This window comes from Heliangelus exortis, chromosome 11, assembly GCF_036169615.1.
Source record: "Heliangelus exortis chromosome 11, bHelExo1.hap1, whole genome shotgun sequence".
NCBI classification, from domain to species: Eukaryota; Metazoa; Chordata; class Aves; order Apodiformes; family Trochilidae; genus Heliangelus; species Heliangelus exortis.
Window position 1 is genome coordinate 40911 of NC_092432.1, and position 16836 is coordinate 57746.

General features: G+C 54.2%; 2 long non-coding RNA genes across 2 annotated transcripts; both read right to left on the reverse strand.

Moving 5' to 3' along the window:
• Positions 1 to 303: 303 nt before the first annotated feature.
• On the reverse strand, positions 304 to 1151 carry LOC139800648 (uncharacterized). The gene is made up of 3 exons (XR_011727860.1): positions 897 to 1151; positions 704 to 799; positions 304 to 441 (listed from the first exon to the last, which is right to left on the reverse strand). It is a non-coding gene; the product is annotated as an uncharacterized lncRNA (long non-coding RNA).
• A 3109-nt stretch (positions 1152 to 4260) lies between these two features.
• LOC139801262 (uncharacterized) lies at positions 4261 to 5106 on the reverse strand. The gene is made up of 3 exons (XR_011728110.1): positions 4854 to 5106; positions 4661 to 4756; positions 4261 to 4398 (listed from the first exon to the last, which is right to left on the reverse strand). It is a non-coding gene; the product is annotated as an uncharacterized lncRNA (long non-coding RNA).
• Between the last annotated feature and the right edge of the window lie 11730 nt (positions 5107 to 16836).

The window sequence follows — 16836 nt, forward strand, 5'->3', positions numbered from 1 at the left end:
CCTGACCGAAGGAGCCTGCTCCCAGACTGCCCTCTCCCCTACGCTAACTTCAAAACCCCTTCCACAACTCCCACCAGCCTTGACCCCTCTACACCACTGGTCCCTCAACTTATCTTTCAGAGGACTGGCTCTCCAAAGTCGTGGTCAGCCAGGAAAATAGACAGGAGCAGCCCAGAATAATCCTCAACTTGCAAGGTTCCCCTTTGCCACCTGCATCAAAAAAAAAAAAAAAAAAAAAAGTCACACCAAAACAAGCAAACAAAAAAACTCCACACACATAACCACAACACCAAATCACCTACCAGAATATTCAGCAATAAGTCCAACATCAGCCAGCCCCATTCCCTTCCAAATGTCCCAGCTTCGCAGAAGAGCCCTGCGGGGTCCCACTCACCCACGCTTTCCAGAGTTGAACGCTGTAGGCATCGTCATTCAGGGAACCTAAAAGGCACAAAACTATTGTTGTGCTTGAGAGAAGACACTCGCTCCACAAGCCCTGCACTACCACCTCACCTCCAGTGCTCATTCAGTTCCTGGCACTTGCTAGCATCAGGCCAGGGAGGGACAGGCTCCCATCAACCACCCAAAGGGCGCCGCTTCTGGACAGCTCGCTCCCCTACAGTAACTTCAAAACCCGAGCCAGCGATTCCTAACCTTGACCCCTCCACACAGACCCTCCCCAACCATCCTCCCTTTCTCTTACCTTTCAAACGGCTGGGGCTCTGAAGCACTGGACAAAAAAGTAACCCACATCGGCTGACGGGGATCTTGCCAAAACCACAAAGTTCCTCCTCGTCATCTGCAATAACAAACGGCAGTGCCACCAGAAATAGGACGCCAGCTAAATACCAACCCTTTCCACAAGCTCCTCATAACCCCCGACTCGCCCTGCTCACCTTCTCCTTCCACACGTTATGGCCACCATCGCTTCTGGCACCTGAAATACCAGGAGACACAAAATTCCCTTTCTGCTTGTCAGATCGAGCCTCCTCGTTACCATCCCGTCTCACCTCCAGCGCTCTTCCCCCTCCAAAGGTGGCACGCGCAGCTCCTGCAAAAACAAAGGGAAACCCTTAAACGAGTCGAAGAAAAATCTCTGGATGAGCCGGCCCGCAGCCATCTCACCTTCCCCGACCGCTCCTCAACGCATGGTTTTGCGTGGCACCTGCAAAAGTCAAAGCAAAAGCACGTGCCGAGATATTGTCCCCAACAACAGGCAGCCCACTGTGACGTCCGTCTCCTGCTTCCTTACCTCGGCCTCTCACCCATCTGCCGGCCATCTCTTTGGGGTGCCAAAACAGGGTCAGGAGTGCACCTGAAAAAAAAAACACAAAGAACAAGGGATGTTCGTGACCAACCAATAATACAACACCTGAGAATAACTGCTCCTCCAGCCCACCGGCCTTCGCTCACCTTGCCACAGCCACCTCCGGTGCCCGTATCCCGCTTCGCTCGCCGCTTCCGCCTTCAAAATGACAACAAACCATAATGCGGTCGAGCACCCGAAGGAGGCACCTTCCCACCAACCCCACACCCTGACCGACCTTCGGATGGCGGCCTCCTCTCCTCCTCCATCTGTTACTTGATGGTCATTGACATGTGGGATCTGAAAAACAGGATTAGGCAAATCACTGGGAAGCTGCTCAGCACCGAGTCGGTCAGGTTGTGTCGCTTTCCATGGCCCCTGAACCTACCCAGCGGGCAGGGCAGCTCCAAGCCAAACACTCACAGGCACAGACTGACCAAAGACACAGCCATGTGAGTCACAAGACTTCACCTCAAGATAAAACTCGCAGCAAGAAGAGGGACTCTGGAACCCAAGACTTTTGGGCAATAAGACCTACAGCGATGCGTCTGCAAAGCGAGGGAACGAAGCGACGGATGCCCGAGGAGCCGCCTTCGAGACCTGAGGACGCAAGGATGCGGGGAATGAGTCCCCCTCAGGGAAACCGGGTGGACGGGGATCGGATGACAAGGCAATTGAGAACGACATTGCGGAAGACAACCATCAAGAAACTTCCAAGTCAAGAGACCGATCTGCAATTTAGACTTGTCATACAGATGATGCTGCTGATCAGCGCCATGATGATCGGGAAAGGCTTTGCAGGGATGATGCACAAGATGCGGGACTTGCTCTGTGAGGACACAGAGGACCATCAAGGCCTCAGGAAGCTCTGAGACAGCAAAGACTGACAACACAAAACACACGACCCCACGCACCGAAGCTGGAGCTGCCCTGCCCACGCTGGAATCGTACTGGAAAGTAACCTGTTCCTTCACCCACCCAAAGGGGGCTGCTCCCAGACAACCCTCTCCCCTACACTAACTTCAAAACACCACCTGCCATTCCCAGCCTCGACTCCTCTGCTCAGCCCCTCCCCACCCACCCCTGGGCCCTCAACTTATCTTCAAGAGCGACAGCAGCACAAAGCCACGGTCGGTAATGAAAACCACATTGTTTGACTGGGATGCGCTTCCAGTCGCACGGTTCCTCTTCATCCCCTGTACGTAAAAAAGGAAAAAACACAACCCACAGATCACAAACAGCGCTGGCGCAAGTCCCACCTAAGCCGACGCACGCTACTTCTGCTGCACTCACCTCCTCAAGGGAGCCCCATGGCATACCACGCACCTTCTCCTTCCAGAGTTGAACGCTATCGCCACCATTGCTTGGGGCGCCTGAAACACCGAGAGAAAGAGTTCCTGGTCTGCTGATCAGAAGTCACCGGCCCCACGAACCCCTCGCTACCAACTCAACTCAACTTCAATGCTCATCCGGTTCCAAAGGTGGCACGCCCAGCGCCTGCAAAAACAAAAGGAAACGTTTAAGTGGCTTGATGTAAAATACGTGGCTGACCCAGCCCACCACCATCTCACCTTCTCCAACCGCTCCTAAGCGTGTGTCTTTGTCCCTACAAGGATGGTTGTGGCACCTGCAAAAGTCAAAGCAAAAGGAACATGCTGAGGTAGTGCCTCAGCCCCTCACCCATCTGCCTGCCATCCTCGTGGGGTGCCAAAAGCAGGTTTGGAGGACACCTGGAAAACACAAAAAACAGGGGATGCCAATGCTTCAACGAAAATAAAACACCCGAGAAATAACTGCTCCTCCAGCACACCAGCCTTCGCTCACCTTGCCAGAGCCACCTCCGGAACGGATATTCTGCTTCCTTGGCTGCTCTCGCCTTCAAAAGGACAAACAAACCATAACGTGGTCAGGTAGCCAGGAGAGGGACCTTCACTCCAACGCTGACCAACCTTTGGATGGTGCTCTTCTCTCCTCCCGCTCTTCCACGTACATCCTTGTCACACGGGATCTGAAAAACGGTGATACGCAAGTCACCGGAATACTGCCCAACAGACGAACTATTCAGTTATGGCTCTTCCAGCAAACTCTGGGAAGAGCAGCTCCAAGCCAAACACTCAGACCAATTCAAGACACAGCCCTGCAAATCACGAGACGTGATCTCAAGAGAACACCAAGCAAAAAGAATATCTCTGGGAGCCAAGACTGTTTGGCAAGAAGACCTACAGCAATGCAACTGCAAAACGAGGGGCTGAATCAAGGGATGCCAAAGAACCCTGGCTTCAAGACCCGATGACACGAGGATGCGGGGAATAAAGTCCCACTCTGGGAAAATCCATGACCAGAGATGATGCTGATGCAGGTGGTGATGATGTTTCAGAAGATGACCATCAGGAAGCTTCCCAGATGAAAGACCTATCTACGCTTCAAACTTGTCACACAAGAAGAAGATGCTGCTGACTAGGACTGTGCTGATGAGTAAAGGCCTTGCAGGGATGAGGGTCAAGATGCGGGACCTGCTCCAAGAGCACATCAAGACCTGCGGAAGCTTTAAGACAAAGACACACGACACAAACTACACGCCACCACGCACCAAGGCTGGAGCTGCCCTGCCCACACTGGCATCACATCAGAAATTGACCCACTTCCTTCACCTGACCGAAGGAGCCTGCTCCCAGACTGCCCTCTCCCCTACGCTAACTTCAAAACCCCTTCCACAACTCCCACCAGCCTTGACCCCTCTACACCACTGGTCCCTCAACTTATCTTTCAGAGGACTGGCTCTCCAAAGTCGTGGTCAGCCAGGAAAATAGACAGGAGCAGCCCAGAATAATGCTCAACTTGCAAGGTTCCCCTTTGCCACCTGCATCAAAAAAAAAAAAAAAAAAAAAAAGTCACACCAAAACAAGCAAACAAAAAAACTCCACACACATAACCACAACACCAAATCACCTACCAGAATATTCAGCAATAAGTCCAACATCAGCCAGCCCCATTCCCTTCCAAATGTCCCAGCTTCGCAGAAGAGCCCTGCGGGGTCCCACTCACCCACGCTTTCCAGAGTTGAACGCTGTAGGCATCGTCATTCAGGGAACCTAAAAGGCACAAAACTATTGTTGTGCTTGAGAGAAGACACTCGCTCCACAAGCCCTGCACTACCACCTCACCTCCAGTGCTCATTCAGTTCCTGGCACTTGCTAGCATCAGGCCAGGGAGGGACAGGCTCCCATCAACCACCCAAAGGGCGCCGCTTCTGGACAGCTCGCTCCCCTACAGTAACTTCAAAACCCGAGCCAGCGATTCCTAACCTTGACCCCTCCACACAGACCCTCCCCAACCATCCTCCCTTTCTCTTACCTTTCAAACGGCTGGGGCTCTGAAGCACTGGACAAAAAAGTAACCCACATCGGCTGACGGGGATCTTGCCAAAACCACAAAGTTCCTCCTCGTCATCTGCAATAACAAACGGCAGTGCCACCAGAAATAGGACGCCAGCTAAATACCAACCCTTTCCACAAGCTCCTCATAACCCCCGACTCGCCCTGCTCACCTTCTCCTTCCACACGTTATGGCCACCATCGCTTCTGGCACCTGAAATACCAGGAGACACAAAATTCCCTTTCTGCTTGTCAGATCGAGCCTCCTCGTTACCATCCCGTCTCACCTCCAGCGCTCTTCCCCCTCCAAAGGTGGCACGCGCAGCTCCTGCAAAAACAAAGGGAAACCCTTAAACGAGTCGAAGAAAAATCTCTGGATGAGCCGGCCCGCAGCCATCTCACCTTCCCCGACCGCTCCTCAACGCATGGTTTTGCGTGGCACCTGCAAAAGTCAAAGCAAAAGCACGTGCCGAGATATTGTCCCCAACAACAGGCAGCCCACTGTGACGTCCGTCTCCTGCTTCCTTACCTCGGCCTCTCACCCATCTGCCGGCCATCTCTTTGGGGTGCCAAAACAGGGTCAGGAGTGCACCTGAAAAAAAAAACACAAAGAACAAGGGATGTTCGTGACCAACCAATAATACAACACCTGAGAATAACTGCTCCTCCAGCCCACCGGCCTTCGCTCACCTTGCCACAGCCACCTCCGGTGCCCGTATCCCGCTTCGCTCGCCGCTTCCGCCTTCAAAATGACAACAAACCATAATGCGGTCGAGCACCCGAAGGAGGCACCTTCCCACCAACCCCACACCCTGACCGACCTTCGGATGGCGGCCTCCTCTCCTCCTCCATCTGTTACTTGATGGTCATTGACATGTGGGATCTGAAAAACAGGATTAGGCAAATCACTGGGAAGCTGCTCAGCACCGAGTCGGTCAGGTTGTGTCGCTTTCCATGGCCCCTGAACCTACCCAGCGGGCAGGGCAGCTCCAAGCCAAACACTCACAGGCACAGACTGACCAAAGACACAGCCATGTGAGTCACAAGACTTCACCTCAAGATAAAACTCGCAGCAAGAAGAGGGACTCTGGAACCCAAGACTTTTGGGCAATAAGACCTACAGCGATGCGTCTGCAAAGCGAGGGAACGAAGCGACGGATGCCCGAGGAGCCGCCTTCGAGACCTGAGGACGCAAGGATGCGGGGAATGAGTCCCCCTCAGGGAAACCGGGTGGACAGGGATCGGATGACAAGGCAATTGAGAACGACATTGCGGAAGACAACCATCAAGAAACTTCCAAGTCAAGAGACCGATCTGCAATTTAGACTTGTCATACAGATGATGCTGCTGATCAGCGCCATGATGATCGGGAAAGGCTTTGCAGGGATGATGCACAAGATGCGGGACTTGCTCTGTGAGGACACAGAGGACCATCAAGGCCTCAGGAAGCTCTGAGACAGCAAAGACTGACAACACAAAACACACGACCCCACGCACCGAAGCTGGAGCTGCCCTGCCCACGCTGGAATCGTACTGGAAAGTAACCTGTTCCTTCACCCACCCAAAGGGGGCTGCTCCCAGACAACCCTCTCCCCTACACTAACTTCAAAACACCACCTGCCATTCCCAGCCTCGACTCCTCTGCTCAGCCCCTCCCCACCCACCCCTGGGCCCTCAACTTATCTTCAAGAGCGACAGCAGCACAAAGCCACGGTCGGTAATGAAAACCACATTGTTTGACTGGGATGCGCTTCCAGTCGCACGGTTCCTCTTCATCCCCTGTACGTAAAAAAGGAAAAAACACAACCCACAGATCACAAACAGCGCTGGCGCAAGTCCCACCTAAGCCGACGCACGCTACTTCTGCTGCACTCACCTCCTCAAGGGAGCCCCATGGCATACCACGCACCTTCTCCTTCCAGAGTTGAACGCTATCGCCACCATTGCTTGGGGCGCCTGAAACACCGAGAGAAAGAGTTCCTGGTCTGCTGATCAGAAGTCACCGGCCCCACGAACCCCTCGCTACCAACTCAACTCAACTTCAATGCTCATCCGGTTCCAAAGGTGGCACGCCCAGCGCCTGCAAAAACAAAAGGAAACGTTTAAGTGGCTTGATGTAAAATACGTGGCTGACCCAGCCCACCACCATCTCACCTTCTCCAACCGCTCCTAAGCGTGTGTCTTTGTCCCTACAAGGATGGTTGTGGCACCTGCAAAAGTCAAAGCAAAAGGAACATGCTGAGGTAGTGCCTCAGCCCCTCACCCATCTGCCTGCCATCCTCGTGGGGTGCCAAAAGCAGGTTTGGAGGACACCTGGAAAACACAAAAAACAGGGGATGCCAATGCTTCAACGAAAATAAAACACCCGAGAAATAACTGCTCCTCCAGCACACCAGCCTTCGCTCACCTTGCCAGAGCCACCTCCGGAACGGATATTCTGCTTCCTTGGCTGCTCTCGCCTTCAAAAGGACAAACAAACCATAACGTGGTCAGGTAGCCAGGAGAGGGACCTTCACTCCAACGCTGACCAACCTTTGGATGGTGCTCTTCTCTCCTCCCGCTCTTCCACGTACATCCTTGTCACATGGGATCTGAAAAACGGTGATACGCAAGTCACCGGAATACTGCCCAACAGACGAACTATTCAGTTATGGCTCTTCCAGCAAACTCTGGGAAGAGCAGCTCCAAGCCAAACACTCAGACCAATTCAAGACACAGCCCTGCAAATCACGAGACGTGATCTCAAGAGAACACCAAGCAAAAAGAATATCTCTGGGAGCCAAGACTGTTTGGCAAGAAGACCTACAGCAATGCAACTGCAAAACGAGGGGCTGAATCAAGGGATGCCAAAGAACCCTGGCTTCAAGACCCGATGACACGAGGATGCGGGGAATAAAGTCCCACTCTGGGAAAATCCATGACCAGAGATGATGCTGATGCAGGTGGCGATGATGTTTCAGAAGATGACCATCAGGAAGCTTCCCAGATGAAAGACCTATCTACGCTTCAAACTTGTCACACAAGAAGAAGATGCTGCTGACTAGGACTGTGCTGATGAGTAAAGGCCTTGCAGGGATGAGGGTCAAGATGCGGGACCTGCTCCAAGAGCACATCAAGACCTGCGGAAGCTTTAAGACAAAGACACACGACACAAACTACACGCCACCACGCACCAAGGCTGGAGCTGCCCTGCCCACACTGGCATCACATCAGAAATTGACCCACTTCCTTCACCTGACCGAAGGAGCCTGCTCCCAGACTGCCCTCTCCCCTACGCTAACTTCAAAACCCCTTCCACAACTCCCACCAGCCTTGACCCCTCTACACCACTGGTCCCTCAACTTATCTTTCAGAGGACTGGCTCTCCAAAGTCGTGGTCAGCCAGGAAAATAGACAGGAGCAGCCCAGAATAATGCTCAACTTGCAAGGTTCCCCTTTGCCACCTGCATCAAAAAAAAAAAAAAAAAAAAAAAGTCACACCAAAACAAGCAAACAAAAAAACTCCACACACATAACCACAACACCAAATCACCTACCAGAATATTCAGCAATAAGTCCAACATCAGCCAGCCCCATTCCCTTCCAAATGTCCCAGCTTCGCAGAAGAGCCCTGCGGGGTCCCACTCACCCACGCTTTCCAGAGTTGAACGCTGTAGGCATCGTCATTCAGGGAACCTAAAAGGCACAAAACTATTGTTGTGCTTGAGAGAAGACACTCGCTCCACAAGCCCTGCACTACCACCTCACCTCCAGTGCTCATTCAGTTCCTGGCACTTGCTAGCATCAGGCCAGGGAGGGACAGGCACCGCTTCTCCGACCGCTCCTCAACGCGTGGTTTCGTGTGGCACCTGCAAAAGTCAAAGGAAAAGCACGTGCCGAGATACTGCCTAAAACAACAGGCAGCCCACTGTGATATCCACCTTCCGCTTGCTCCTGTACCTTGGCCCCTCACCCATCTGCCTGCCAGCCTTGTGGGGTGCCAAAATGAGGTTTGGAGGGCTCCCGAAAAACTCAAGAAACAGGGGATGCCAATGCCTTCCACGGCAATACAATACCTGAGAAATAACTGCTCCTGCAGCCCGCCAACCTTTGGTCTACGGAATGCTGCTCAACACATGGACGATTCCTCTGAGACTCTTCCAAGGGCCCTTGACCCTACAATGTGGGCAGGACAGCTCCAAACCAAACTCTCAGTGCTGAGGGCAATCCAATACACAGCGCTGCAAACCACAAGACTCGACCTCAAGAGGAAACTCACGGTAAGATGAATGATTCCAGGATCCAAGACTGCTGGGCTGGAAGACATCCAGCGATGCAACAGTGACGCACGGAGGCTCCATTGTGGCCTCAAGAGTGTTGAAGCGCACCGCAATTAAAGATGCTGCTGCAGTTAGGAAGAACATGTCAGAAAGCAACCTTTGAGAAAGCTATGATACACAAGACTGTCTGATGTTGCGAATTTTTTATGCAAGACAACACACCACCGAATGCATTGATAAGGTGTTTCAGAGCCTAGGGATGGTGCCCAAGGTGCAGGACCTGCTCTGTGAGCACAGGGAGGACATCAATGCCTTGGAGAGTTCTAAGACAATACAGACAAACAGCAGAAACTACACACCACCACACACAAAGGCTGGAGCTGCCCTGCCCACGTTTGCATCATGTTGGAATCTAAACTGTTCCCTTCACCTGACCAAAGGGGGCTGCTCCTAGGCAGCCCTCTCACCTACACTACCTTCCAACCCCCTCCCTGCAATTCTCAACTTCGCCCCTCTCTGCCCAGCCCTTCCTCACACCTGGTTCCTCTTACCTTTCATGGAAGTTGGCACCTGAAGCCATGGTCAACAAGGAAAGCCACATCACAGGGCTGGGATGTTCCTGTAGCCACAGGGTTCCTGTCTATCATGTGCCATGAAAAACTTCCCACCAACAGTACCACCAGCAAGTCCCACACCAGTAACACTAACCTCTTTTAGAACGTTGAATTCCTCCAAAGAGCCCCTGGGTGTTCCACTTACCCTCATTCTAGAGTTGAACACTGCAGCTATTACCACTTGGGGAACCAAAAAATAGCAAGACAGAGCAAACAACCACTGCACCAGCCAAAAGCCCCCAGCCCTTCTCCTCTCACCTGCTAGAGTTCCAAGCACAACACAAGACCAAAGCAGACTGAGCCACTCGCTAGAGGTGGAGGCTTATATGCCTGGACCCCACCCCAATGCACTTCCCACAGTCCTTTGGGAAAGCCCCCTCATCAACCTGACTGCCCACACCTGGGCTATCCCAGCCCCAGCTGGAGCCCTTCAGAGAGTATCATCCCCTGCTCCAGCCACAGCTGGGAGCTCTGTCCCCCGGGGCTGCCAACCCCAACCCCACCCCTCATTCCCCCCAGAGCAGGAAAATGTTCATTTACACTCCTCAGAAATCCCAGTAGAGATGGAGACAAGGCTCAGAGCCTGAGCTGAGCCAGAGAAATGAAGAAAAGGAAAGAGAAAAGGAGAGTGAGTGTGAAATTGGGAGGGGTGGGAAAGAAGGGCACAGCTGCACCCATAGGGGGAGGAGTAAAAGGACAGGGCCACAATGACAAGGGGGCAAGGAACCAAGCCGCACCCAGTGCTGCCAATGAGCATCACACCAGCCACTGCCAACATCTTCAGCACCCGACTCCTCAGATCCCCCACAGTGTTCTGCTCATTCCAGAATCTGATGCAGGGGCTATGATTTCTTGACGTACAGAAGACACCAGCAAGACACAAGATTCCTGTTATGTTTGTCAGAAGTCACCTGCCCCCTGACCCTCCTGGCTACCATCCCAGCTCACCCCGAATGCCCATCCAATACCAGCAGGGCCGGTGCAGCACCTTCAAACACAACTGGAAAGTGCTGCACTGAGTTGCCACAAGTTTCTTTCCCTTGGCACAAACCTGCCCGAATACATCACCATCTGCACAGCCCACTCATGGGTATGGAGCTTACCCGCCCTGGAGCACAGCCCTGCTCAGAGGGGTGGGACCAGGCACAGGAGTGGGGGCACCAACCAAGTGCAAGGCTAAAAATGGGCACGGGGGGGGGTTTCAGTGTGGGAACCCGTGGGGCAGCAGGGATACCTGATGGGGCACTGGGGATCTCTGTGGGGCAGGTTGAGAGACTCTGGGGCAGCCAAGATGCCCAATGGGGCACTGGGGGGGTCCGTTTGCAGCTGACTGGAGGACTAGGGAGCAGTTAAAATGCACTGTGGGGCAATGGGGGTCAGCATGAGGCAGGTTAGGGGACTAAAAGGCAGCTGAGGGGCCTATATGGGGCAGCTAAAGTGCCCTATGGGGCACTAGTGGGCCCCTTAAGGCGCTGACTGGGGGACTCTGGGGCAGCTGGGATGCCCAATGGGGCACTGGGGGTCTCTGTGGGTAACTACGGGGCAGCAGGGATGCCCTATGAAGCAGTGAGAATACCCCATGGGGCACTGGGGGGCTGTGTGGGGCAGGTTGGGAGACTATAAGGCAGCTGAGATGCCCAGTGAGGAGGTGACCGTGGGTCAGGTGAGGGTGCCCGCCGGTCCCTAGGGGTCAGTGTGTCCTGTCCCCCCCCCAGACCCAACTCTCCCGCTACCTGTTCCAGCTGGGGTCCAAGGCAGGGTTGGATCTTCCGTTACCTTGGCACCTCCCTCTGCTGCTGCTGGAAGCCACGGCTGTTGCCGTGCAGACACGCCCCTATCGTGGGCACAAGTCCCGCCCCATTCTCTGTGGACCAATACCCTGGTGTAAAGGCCCCGCCCCCTCTCAGGTGTAGACACGCCCCCCGTGTGACAAAACCCGTTTACAGGTCTCATGCACACCCCCCTTTGTGTAAAAACCCTGCCCCCTCCAAGAAGCACCCCAAGACTAGGAAGCCACGCCCCCTTGCTGTGTGTGTGTGTGTGTGTGCATGGGCACCCGCTCTGGTGCAAAAAACACACCACCACCGCCCCTTTGGGGTTAAGCCCCACCCTTTGGGAGCACAGACACACACCCCCCATCTGAAGAAAACCCCTCCTCCCTTTGGGTGTGGACATGCCCCTTTTGTGTAAAGCCCCGCCCCTTTTAGGAAAGGACACCCCCCCTGTGTCACATATACGCCACCTTTTACCGCTGTGGACACGCCTCCTTCGGATTAAGCCACGCTCTCCTTTGCATGGACGTGCCCCTTGTGTGATACAAGCCCTGCCCCCTTTGGGGTGTGGACACGCCCCTTTGTCCTAAAGCCCCGCCCTCCCGTGAATAAACACCCCCTGTGTGATGCAAACCCCAGCCCTTTTGGTGTGGACACGCACCTTTTGTGATAAGCCCCGTCTTCCTGAACCTGGACACACACCCCCATGTGGCGCAAACCACACCCATTTTTGGGTGTGCACACGCCCCCTTTGATTATAGTCCCGCCCTCCTGAGTAGACACACCCTCCATTTGATGCAAACCCCGCCCCCTTTGACTTTGGACACACCCCTTCGGGTTAAGCCCCACCCTTTTTGGGTGGACACACCCCCATGTGGACCAAGCCCAACGCACTTTTGGTGCAGACACACCTACTTTTGCTTATAGTCCTACACTCCTGAATGGACACAGCCTCTAAGTGATGCAAACCCCACTGCCTCTGGGTGCAGACACATCCCCTTTGTCTTAAGCCACGCCCTCAGGGGAATAAACACTCCCTGTTTTATGCAATCCAAACCCACTTTGGGTGTGGACACGCCCCTTCGAGCTAGGTGCTGCCCACCGTGGAATAAACACACCCAGAGTGATGAAAACCCCTCCCACTTTGGGTGTGCAAACTCCCCCCTTGGCTTATACTCCCACGCTCTTGAGGGGGCACACCCTCTGTCTGACAAAGCCCCCGCCCCCTTTGGGAGTGGACACGCCCACTGTGTGATGCAAGCCCTGCTCTTTGTTGGGTGTGGACACACCCCCCTTGCATGATGCCCCACCTTCCTGGGAATAAACATTCCCTGTGTGATGCAATCCCCATCCTCTTTGAGGATAGTCCTGCCCTCCTGAGACTCGACACACCCTCCATGTAATGCCAACCACACCTCCTCTGGGTGGGGACACGCCCCTTTTGCATTAATTCCCACCCTCCTTGGAATAATCGCATCCTGTGTGATGAAAACTACTCCCACTTTGGGTGTGGACACGCACCCTTTGCTTACACACCTGCCCTCCTGAGTGGACACACCCTCTGTGTAATGAAACCCCACTCCCTTTGGCTGGAGACACCCCTTTTTGTGTAAACCCCTGCCCTCCTAAGTGTGAACACACCCCCTGTAATGGAAACCCCACCCTATTCAGTTGTGGACACACCCCCTTTGCATGAAGCACCACCCTCCTGGGAATAAACACTCACTCTGTGGAGCAAACCCAGCCCCTTTGGGGTGTAGACACAGCCCTTTGGGGAATATCCCCACCTTTTTATGTGTGGACACACCCCCTGCATGATGCATACCGGGCCCTTTATTGCTGTGAAAACGCCTCCTTCAAATTAAGCCGCGCCCTCCCTTTGCATGGACACGCCCCTCATGTGACGGAAGCCCTGCCCTCCTGGGAAAAAACAATCCCTGTGTGAAGCAAACCCTGCCTGCTTTGGTTGTGGACACACCGCTTTTATTTTAAGCCCCTCCTTCCTGATCATGGACACACACCCCCATGTGGTGCAAACCCCACCCACTTGAGGTATGGACACACCCCTTTGTGTATTGCCCCGCCCCCCCATAAATGGACACACCCCAGGTAATGGAAATCCCACAGCCTTTGTTCCTGGACACACCCCAGAGCCCCAGAAGCCCCAGACGACTCGTGACTATAGGCCAGTGGAGATGTCCACTGGGGGTCTGTATGGGGCAGGCCAGGGGATTAAAGGGCAGCTGATGGGTCCATGTGGGACAAATACGATGCCCTATGGGGCACTGGGGATCTGTGTGGTGCTGGTAAGGGGAGTATGGGAGCATCTTACAGGCCCATGTAGGGTACCTGACATGCACAATGGGGCACTGGGGGTCCTTTTGAGGGACAATATGGCAGCTCAGGGGCCCATATGGGACATATAGAACGTCCTATGGGGCACTGGGGGTCCTTTTAGGGCAGGTTAGGAAACAATAGGGCAACTGAGAGGCCCATGTGGGGCAGCTTACATGCCCAATTGGGCACTAGGGGTCCTTTTCGGGACGACTGGGGATCTTTGGGACAGATGAGATGCCCAACGAGACATTAGGGGTCTGTGTGGGGCAGATATGGTAGAACAGGGCAGCTGAGGGGCCCATGTGGAAAAGTTAAAATGTCCGATGCACACTGGGGGTCAATGTGGGGAAGGTTAGGGGTATATAGGGCAGCTGGGAAGCCCATACGGGACAGTAAAAATGCCCTATGGGCACTGGGCGCCTGTGTGGGGCAGATTAGGAAATAAAACAGCAGCTGAAGGGGCCGTGTGGGACACTCAGAATGCCTTATGGGACACTGGGGGTCTGTGTGGGGCAGGTTACGGGACAAGAGCGTAGCTGAGGGGCCCATATGGGACAAATACAATGCCCTATGGAGCACTGGGGGTCTGTGTGGAGCAGGTTAGGGGACAACAGGGCAGCTGAGAAGCCCATGTGGGACAAACAGAAAGCCCTATGGGGCACTGGGGGTCCTTATGGGACAACAGGGCAGCTGAGAAGCCCAATGGGGAGGTGACTGTGGGTCACGTGTGGGTCCCCACTTGTGCCTAGGAGTGAGTGTGCATCCCCTCCCCTTCAAGCCCCACTTCCCCAGTTCCTGTTCCACCTGGGGGTCCATAGCAGAGCTATATCTCCTGTTACCTCGGCACCTCCCTCTTATGCTGCAAGCCTCGGCCGCTGCCGTGCAGACACGCCCCTCTCATGGGCACAGGTCCCACCTCCTTCTCTGTGGACATACACCCAGGTGTAAAAACCCTGCCCCCCATTGGGTGTGGCCACACCTTTTTTCAATTAAACCCCCAGCCCGGAGGTCAGGCGCAGCCCGCGTACGATGGACAGTCTTTGCGTACGCTCTGCCCACCATGTGCTCAACCATCCCTCCACCTCCCGCACTCCCCCTTACTGCTCTCGCTCTCTCTCTCTCTCTCTCTCTCTCTCTCTCTCTCTCTCTCTCTCTCTCACGCTCCCCTCCCCCCCCTCCAGCCCCTACTCTTGGAGCAAATGCCGGTCCCTTTTGTTCCTGTCCTTGTCTCCCCCCACACACCAGCCTCACAACCACCCCCAGTATCACACAACTCACGCGTGCCCGTGTGGCTGCATCTCCGGTGGCAAGAAAGCTCCGTCCAAGTCCTCGTCGCTGTGCCAAGAGACGCCATTTTTCTCTCCCCGAGCTCTTCACACGCTCCCTCACACTTTTTTTTGCTGCTGCCACCCCCGCGCCCCCCCCCCCCTCCGGGTCCCCCCGTGTTCGCGGATCCCCTCTGGCTGTTCCCGGCCCCCCCACAAGCCCGGCGCTGACCCCCATGCCCATCTCCCCGGCAGCCATTTCCCCTCCACCAGCTCCCTGCCGCCATATTGTCCCCTCGTCGGCACCGTCGCTCCCTTACACTGAGGAGTCACTGCTGCAAAGTTTCGGAGCGCCCTACCCGGCTTCCATTGGCTCAGCCGCTGTGCGCTCAACCTACTTCGTGAGGCGATACAGGCGCTGATTGGTAGCCCCTCTCCCGACTACGCTGCTCGCACCCGCCCCCTCAGGCACCTTCTCCTCTTGGAAGAAAGGTCGTCCATTTTCCCGCCTATTATTAAGGACACACTGAACAAGTCAGGGGTTTGTCGTTCCCCCCAGCAGCCCCTGATCGACTGCCCCCCACTTTAGGGTACCCCCGTCCCCTAGAACCCCAGAGCCACCAGTTGGGGGTCTGCTGCTACCCCAAAGCACCCTCCACAAGTGCCCCCCACAGCTCTGGTTCAGCCGTAGCCGTAATTTCACCACCGGCAGCTTCTGCACCAGGTCCTGACGCAGCAGCAGCTCCTGACCAGTACCGACCAGTGCACACTGTATAGACCCGTATGCAGTATAGACCAGTCACACATTCACTGACCCATTATTCACACCCAGTGCACAAGAGTAGCCCCCAGTGCACCTTTCCAGCCAGCCCCCTCAATACACAGCAGTTTACACCAGTACCCCCAAGTGCCACTTCAACCCCTCCCAGTGCTCCCATCCCCCCTCCAAGTTGCCCCCTGGTCTTATCTGTGCCCCTCCCATTCATTCCTAGTTGCTCCCAGTGCCTCCACCCCTCTACCAGTACAACCCTGTAGCCCCCAGTGCCTCAGTGCACACCAATAACTCCTTACAGCCTCCTTACATCCTCCCTCTAGTCCATCCCAGTGCCCCCCAGTATAAACTGCCTGATGCAGACCTGTGTAGAGAACAAGAAACACATTTTTATATAAAATGACCTGTCTCTCTCCCTGAGGCTTACCTCCTTCCTTCTCTCTTTATAAGGGTTTTTTTTATTTCTAAAATGTAAACTATGAAACTAAAATTCCCTGGAAGGCAAGTTATGATCCAATTATCAAATTCAATCACATTTTAAGATATTTCTAAAATTAAGTTCAAGTGTTATTTAAGTAACGTCAAAGGCATTCTAACTGCCTCTTCTCTGTCCCGATACGCTTTCGTTGCTGAAACTCCTAAACAGCATTTTTTTTTTTGGACAGAGAAAGTCTCTATAAATGTAATCCAGTGAGCCAGACTGCAGGAACAAAAAGGCAAAACTCGATCAGAAATTACAGTTCTGTGACTCCAGTTTGTATGTATGCAGAGCAAGGTAATTCCAAAAGCAAAGCTGTGTAGCCAAAAACCCACATTCAGATGACAGCAACTAAGTTCCTCTATTTTCTGTCTGCTTAAAGCTACACTAACCCTCTCTGTTGGGAACCAAGGTGGTGTTACCTTGGGGTGAGAAATGGAGCTTGGGGGGAAAAAGGAGACTGGAGGGGACCTAGTGGGAGAAATGGGGGTTTAGGGAGGGGGGGAAGGGGACTGGGGGGAAATAAAATGGGTAAGAGGGGATTTTGGAGGGGGGGGGAAACGAAGAGTTATGGGGGAAAAAAGAGAGGAGAAATGTGGCTCTGGAGGAGGAAATGCAGTTAGAGAAGGGAAACAGGGGGGCTGGGGATAGAAATGGGG